This window comes from Setaria viridis, chromosome 6 (assembly GCF_005286985.2).
Source record: "Setaria viridis chromosome 6, Setaria_viridis_v4.0, whole genome shotgun sequence".
Taxonomy (NCBI): Eukaryota; Viridiplantae; Streptophyta; class Magnoliopsida; order Poales; family Poaceae; genus Setaria; species Setaria viridis.
Genome location: NC_048268.2, coordinates 17280699 through 17288867, shown reverse-complemented (window position 1 = coordinate 17288867; position 8169 = coordinate 17280699). Strand labels below are relative to the sequence as shown.

Genomic DNA, 8169 nt, shown 5'->3' with positions numbered 1-8169 from the left:
TCGGTCGATCAGGCATGCAAATCTGGTCACCACGACCATAAGAACATCCTAAGCAATCTATCCTTGATTAATAGATTGAAAAGCAAGCAAACCCGATAAAGATAAAACCATCAAAGGAGATATCTAGATCGCTAAGAATATGAGCACATCTATTACTTCACCATGAATGATTGTATATCACATGATCGCCACCAGGATCCTACCTTGATCTTGATGACTCCTAGCTCCAGAACTCCAGCGTGATCTTCCTTGCAGGTTGACCACGTCAGTAGAGGCTCGCCTACGCTAACCCTGACAACTGCATGGCCCTCGGCTCTCCGAAGTGGTGTTCCTCAAGCTCCTTCTACTTCTCTGCTGCTTCACATCGAGTACATCATCTTCGATTATGGGGTCTAGTGGATTTTGGGGGTATTTATAGTCCAGAGGGCATGTGGCAAAAATTGGAAGGTGAGGGGACGAAGGAATCCCCCAAGCCGATCGGCCTAGGAGGGTACAGGCCGATCGGTCTAGGCGCTCCTTTTGGCCCCTTGCGTCCTGCTTCATCTCCAAGTCTCTCTCGCTTAGGAGTCTTATTTTCACTTGCATGTGGGCCTGGCACGTCGGTAGCTTTGGGATGAGATTGATCTTCAAAAACTTTCCAAATCTCTGCTTGATTTTCTTTGATTCATCTTTGATCCTTAAGTGATTCTTGCCTTATCTTCACAAACTTAACCCTTACTCGGAGGATTGCTTGCCAAAGATGGGTGTCTGGGAGCACCAGAGGACCCTAGGACGATCGGCCTGGGCTCCTCTAGGTTGACCCGCCTAAGCCCTTGCTGGGCTCATTGGCCTTCATCTTTGTCTAGTTTGTTGTTCGTTCAGTGCTTTATCCAAAAATATGCTTTTAGGTCAAATTCCCTACAAAAATAGAATATCCTCCAAAATATGTTGCACATGTGAAAATGACCGGTTTATTAGGTGTGATCAATAGTTTAGGTATTAAGTTCATGTCATTATTGAAGATAAACAAGGGTAAAAGTGCGAGCATCAACAATCCGCCATACTTAAACCTTGCTCATCCTCGAGTAGGTCTCCAATATAAATCAGTGTTGCCTTTTGGTGTTCAATCCTTCACTTGATCACACACAAGAAAACATAATGCTCTCATATGATTTGTCAATCAATATTGAAGTTGTAACCAGCCTTCTCTATCATTTAAGCACATCCCACAATAAACTAATTCTTTTGTTCACAATTTTAAACAAACCTCAGAAGATTTTCAATAAAACTTTTTCAAAAAGAAATTGAATTGAGATCAACAAATTATATTCAGTACAATTGCTCATGTTGTCTCGGCTCATCAAGTCTCTCAAACCTATGCTAGAACTTTTCCAACCTATCGTCACTCAAAATATGTGTAAGGCTTTATCTAGATCTTTAGGAAGGTTAGTCATAGCAAAAATATTATAATCAGGATATTATCAAAATAAGAAAGACTTCTGATGGATCTAACTGAGACTTGTCAAAGAGGTCATGGAAAAATAATTGCTTATGGAGAGGGAGAGAATGAACACACACATTTAGATAGTGGACATGTGTAAAGGCAAGGAGCGATCGCGAGACACAAATGAGTTTCTCGTAATCGGATTGCACATGGTTGGAATAATGAGTATGGAATAATCCTTAATCTTGAAAGCACTTGGGATCTTTATGAAGCTCAAAGAACTGAGGAGTATTTTCTCTTTTTCTTTTTCTCATTTCTTTCTTTTTCTTTTTCTTCTTGCTTCTCAGAACTCTTGCAACATATTACTTACTCAGCAGTAGTCAGAGATAATGTGATGACTCTCCCCCCGTGCTTAGACGATGCTCGTCCTCGAGCATAAAAAGGAAGAAAGATAAACTAATGATTTACATACCAAAATCTTCGATCTTCTGCAAAAAAGTATTATATTCCTCTAGAGGGACTTCCATGCCAAATTTCAGGGGCAACAGAGGGGGAACACCCTAGGCCAATCGGTCTGAGGGTGTCCAGGCCGATCGGCATGACCCCTTCTGGTCTCTATTTCCTCTGCTTTTAATTCCACGCACTGGTGGTTGTCTCTAGATCTTGATTGTTTTGAAAAGGCACCGAATAATCTTTTAAATCTTCGTCGAAATATTTTCCATACTCATATTGGGTTGTGGTCAAGCAGGTAGTCACAAAAATGATATATTTGGGTTTAGGTTTGGATGCCCGACGAGGTTTGTGAGATTTCCAATGTAGAAATTCTCAATGCATGGACAGAAAGGCTAGCAAAAAGGTTACACAAAAAGGAATGACCAGCTTCTAAGTCTTATACCACAGAAGTAGATCTTGAATCAATTCAACCAAAAATAAATTTTGCAATCTATGGTTCATCATGATGTAAATATTTGGTTTTGGATGGATACAGCAAATGCAAGAAGTATTTTTGAGAAGGTCAGCATGATTTGTAACCAAAAACATAAAAGGGCCTTTGATTTATTTAAAAGAGAGAGCAATAAACAAATATACTGGTCCAAATTATCATAAACTCCACAAAAAGATAAGCCGGTATTTATGTCAATTTTAGTTTGTGTTAGAGAGAGCATTAGTTTAATAGTGCAATAATCAAGTACAAAAATTAAACAAAGTGGCAACGATCATCATCTTTCAACATGACAAGTATTTAAACCATCACAATTAATCACATGTCATTAGGTTCAGGTGATGCATATTTTATTTAAACATAACATGTTGAAATAAACACACAAACTGAAAATAAAGAGAAAATAACACACAAAAGTAAAATAGAAAATACTACACGCACCCAACACACATGCTAAAATAAATAAATAAAGAAAAGAAAACTCAAACCACACGTGTGCGTATTTATTTGGTCCCTTCGGTCTCTAATCCAAGTCTTCTTGCAGCGAGTCATAGTGTGGCTCTCCCTACTACTAGTGCGCGTGAAATCCCTGCTTGTAATGCTCTTGCACTCCACCTTGATACTGATCTGGAGGCACAATTCCCATCATGCTGAACTTATAGGCGATGCTTATGTTTCCGTCCTCAATCCTTTTGGTGGCTTGCCTCATAGCATCTGCATCTTGTAAATTTCTTTGTAGATATGCTCCTATGATGCATGCACTTCTCTGTGGCAGTGGCAGGTGGCTGAACTAAGCAGATAATGGGGCATATGTTGGGGTTCCCTTAAAAGGAGGTGGTATGTAACCATGAAAAGCATATGGTGGTGGTGGTGGTGGATGCGCCAGTTGCTGAAATTGTGGTGCAAACGGGCCTTGCGCCCATGCTTTTGCCAGCACCTCTGTCCATTGCTCCTACTGCCATCCTTCGGAAACTCCCTCGTAGCTTGGTGCATTTTGAAACTCCGTTTGCCAGTAGCTTGAGCTGGGTGGTGGCGGGTGTACTTCTGGAGCTACTTGCGAGAATGAGCCACCATCGATTCTTTGCCCTCTTTCTCCTTTCTTTGCTAGGAATAATACTCCCTCTTCTAGCCAATCATTTTTCCACATGATAAATTTCAAGTCTTCTATTGAGCAATTTAAAATTTGTAACCCCAATTGTATAGCCACTTTCTTCATCGCTGCCAATTAAATGTGCGTTCTTTATGGTCTTGGCGTCGACGCTTCCAGCTTTTATAACCCATGCACAAATTCTTTCAATTTCTAGCTTTAAACATGCTGCTATTATTGTGAGATGGCAACCTGATCCAACAACTCTAGTCCCAGATATTGCTTTAGAGAGGCATCTCTTGATCATCATATAGGAGGGGTCAATAACTTGCTTCTTTACAACTATGCAATAAAGCCAGTTCATCTCTAGGTTAGTAATTTTTGTCTCCTTCATCCTTTCAGAGACACGATGACACATCCAAAAATGAAATATTTGTAGGATGGGATTGCAAATATTTTTCCTTTGCTGATTATCTTCTTTGGAAATTTTCTTCCAAAATTCTTTCAACTCTTGTTCTTCTACTTCACCGAGTTCTAGGGCCAATACTAGTGACGCCGCCATATGTTATAATTTTTTCTTCATCTCTTATTCTAAATTATAATCATGCAACTTGCTTGGTCCCTTCCTCGTTCCACCTCATGACTTGCTTCATAGTCATGAACATCTTGACGGCTACATCCTTTTGCATACTAACTGGACCATTGAGAGCAAATTGCATCCAACCAATATTGCTCAGAAGCTTGTAGATATCATTGTCGAAATCATGATTGGCAACAAGTCTTCCTTCAATAGTCTTTAGCACTTCCTCTTCTTCCTTGCTCTTTATTGTGAAGCCGTATATCGACTTCTTCTTGGCGTAGCCACTCTGAGAGCGAGTTGCTCTCCTTGAATGTTGCGGCATATCTTCGGGAATTCCACATGGTTCATCAAACCGCCTAGAAGAGCTTCTAGTGTTCATCCCACCAAGTAGCATTCGGTCGCTGCGCGGTGCCTCCATGTCGACATCACCGCCTCTTGGCGACTCGAAAACCAAGTACCGCTGCGAAGTGCTTGACGTAGATGAAGCTTCGGCTGACGATCGTGACTTCTTCGACCTTCCAAAAAGCCTTCCAATGCTCTTCATCTCTGCACACTTCAAAGAAAACACTTTGTCGGGGTTTCTTGCTGGTGAGGAATTGCACAAGAGCAAGAATTAACAAGAGGTGCTTGCTGAAATTTTTATTTGCTTGAATTTTTGTGTATGAGTGGAGTTTCAAATTTTTCAGAGGCTGTCCAGAGGTGTTCTTGGTGGAATATGATGAGCAAAAATGAGAGTGGCTTACCTACCAAAGGGGGGCACGGCCTGGTGTCTTTCTGGCTCCTTTCCTCCTCATCTTTCTTCACATGGCCACTTGCTCATTATTGTACAAAAAAATTCAGGTCTTCATGTGAAGGGCATCTCCAAATCAATCTCCTCCACTCCTTTGTGCTGTCATTTTGTTGAAAATCATGCATCTATGTGTCATAGCTTTGTTGTTTTCTCAATTCACTCAATGTCTTGTCCTTTGAGCTGCAGCAAACAAGCATGGCAGGCTACTCCTTGTTTCTTTATGCATGTGTGGTAGGTGGGAGTGCCTCTTGATGATTCTCGTACTCTCAAATCAAGTCATTAGCATTAGTGAAGCTCATAAACCCTTCCAAATCATGTTTAGATACTTAATCCTCCTCTAATTTTGAAAATTAAAAATTATCTTAGAGCTAGCAATGAGTTCAAATGTTTTTTAGAGGAGTTTCGAAACATCAAAAATATTTGTAAGTTGAAAGTATTTCCGACTACATTAATTTTGGTTGCACAGGTATTGTTCATTCTCATGAATTGAGATGAAGTAATTTCAATTTCAACCGTGGGGTAGTGGGTTTAGGTTCTAATTTTGGCCAAAAGTGAGAGTGGAATTTTGAATGAAATAAATTAAAGATGGTCGAGAAAAATTCTAATTCTAGGAAAAATGATGGTTTTTTTTCAAGTTTATGCAAACCAAAATCCTATGGTCACACGAGTCCTAGCATGCGTGAAAATTTACAAAGTAAGAACACCGCGGGCTCTACTCATGTGTTTATCATGAAAACAAATCAGGCTAAACATCATGGTCAAGATGAAAAGTCTGATAGGATGTGGATATTTGGTTCTGGCTTTCCAAGAAAAATCGAATAAAATCTTGGGATGGATCAGGTCATTGGTTTATGAAAAGGAGAGGAATAGAAAATGACTGAGCAAATAAAACTCCAAAAAAATTATCTTGACCGAAGGTTCCACATATTAAATGTTTACCAGGTATGACAGCAAAATCTACGACTCACTTACTTGAAAATTCAAATATCGTCAAGGTTGTCCTCCTAGTAGCTTATTCTTGACTCGATGATCGGGTTGCCTCCTGCAAAGTGCTTCATTTATAGTCTATAGCTAGACTTTTCAATTCTTTACATTGGACCAGCGCTCGGTGTTGGCACTGCAGTCTTCGGCACCCACTTCTTCACCATCTTTGGCTTCAATGTAGGCACAGACTTGGCTATATTTTTGGTCTTTACAGGCTGGCGTTCTTCTTTCTTCTGGATGGTACCAACTTTTTCTGATGGCTTGTTTTCTTCTGCCTTCTTGTTCTTCTCCTCCTACTTGACACGATGATGTGGCAGTATATACTTGCTAGAAATCATGTTGCATACCTCAAAGCATGGGAAAAACTTGAATGCGCTCATAGTGCCCTTAATATCGAACTTGATCTCACCCTTCCCAATATCTATGTTTACTCTTGCGGTCTTCAGGAATGGCCTTCTCAAGATGAGTGGGGATTTAGCTACTTCTTCCATCTCGAATACCACGTAGTCAATGGGGACAAAGTGATTCTCAATCTTCATAGGTACATCTTCAGCAATGCCTTTGGGATAGCGAACTGTGTTGTCTGTGAACTCTAGGCACATAGCAGTTGGTTCTGGCTCCAGGAGATGTAGCTTCTCAAACACAACTTTAGGCATGACGCTCACACTTGCGCCAAGATCACATAATGCCCTTTGAACATCGGCACTCCAATTGAACATGGGATGGTCGGACATCCTGGGTCTCTTTTCTTCTCGGAAGCTTGATTAGCGATTGCAACATTGCACTATTCTGTCATCTTGATATGGTTTGTAGTAAACTATGGGATCTCTCGCTTGTTTGTCAGTATATCCTTAAAATATCAAGTGTAGGTTGGAACTTGTAGAGCATCGAGCAGTGGCATATTGATGTTCAACCTGCGCACAACTTCAACATATTTTTCAAACTGTTCATCAATTTTACCAAGGTGATGGCGTGGCTTTCCTGGCAGAATCTTGGTGTCATCTTGATCAACCATCTCAAACTCTAGCTATTCTATTTCAATCTCCGGAGCTGGGGTAGGTGTCTTCTCCTTTGAAGTCATCTCTGTCAGTAGATGGTTTAAGCTTCCTATCTCCTGACGAACATTCTAGATCTTTTGTTTCTTTGCCTGAGCAAGTTTGAATAGCTTTAGTTGACTCTGGATTCCTCGGTTGTCCCGGCAATTTTCCTTCATTGCTTGTAAAATGCTTAGCTAGTTGTGTAACTTGAGTCTCCAGTATCTTCGTCATGTTCATCACTTGGTGGTTCGAGCTTTCAACCTCTCTCACCTTGCTATCAATATTTTCCAGAACCTTGTCCATAGCCTTGAACTTAGTGATAGTGTCTTTGTTGATCTTGCCTTGATCCTCCATGAACTCGTTTAGCTGAATGCATAGAGGCACTGTATTCTGGATGGATGAGCTTGCATTGAATTGAGCTCTATTCTATCCATGATGATAGTTGGATGGTGGAAACCACTCTCCCTTCTTCATGTAGTCTAGCAACTTTGCTTCCTTTGGATAGTTCTTCTCGACATGGCTATAGTCGCCACACTCTTCACATGTTGATCTGGCTTCTGCTGCCTTCAGGTCTATAGCTTGAGCTTCTTTTATCTCCATCTTCTCCAGTGTCCACATCAGTGAATTAATCTTCCCTTCAAGTAATTGATCATTCCTCACTTGGAACACAACTTGAGAATTTCCAGTTGGTTGAACTGGGACCAGGCACCCAGATGATGCCCATGCATCATTGTCTGCAACTTTGTTGAATAACTTGAAAGCTTGAGTTGGGGTGAGGTCGATATTTGATCCTCCAGCTGATGCGTCGATGATTACCCTTGATGCTGCTGTTAGCCCTTGATAGAACTTCTAGACTAGATCCCGCCTCAGGAATTTATGATGTGGAACTGCACAGACATAGTCATTAAAGTGTTGATAGGCTTCAACAATAGTTTCAGAAGCATACTGAGCAAAAGCAGCTATCTTGCTCCTCAGATTCTGAGTCTTGGCTGGCGAATAATACTCTGTTATAAAAGACTTCATCAACTCATCCCAATTCTGAATTGTTACTATAGGTAGATCATAAAACCATTGAAGCGCTCCTTTGAGTAGAGAGTAGGGAAATAACCTTGCTCTTAGTTGATTGTTGCTAACTCCATTCACGTTGAAGGTGTTGCATAGCTGCGTAAATGCTTGTAGATGAAGGTTAGCATCCTCCTTGCCAGTGAAAAATGAACACTGCACCATCCTCAGTGTTGAATTTGAGATTGTGAATGGTTGCCCAATGCCTCCCAACTCATGGATAGGTAAGTCGATGATGTTCGAGATGCACAGCTCCCCGATAG

The 8169-nt window shown here is 40.8% G+C and overlaps 1 non-coding gene across 1 annotated transcript; it reads left to right on the top strand.

Moving 5' to 3' along the window:
* Positions 1-7715: 7715 nt before the first annotated feature.
* On the top strand, positions 7716-7822 carry LOC117862291 (small nucleolar RNA R71). The gene has a single exon (XR_004641946.1). It is a non-coding gene; the product is annotated as a small nucleolar RNA R71 (small nucleolar RNA).
* Positions 7823-8169: the final 347 nt, after the last annotated feature.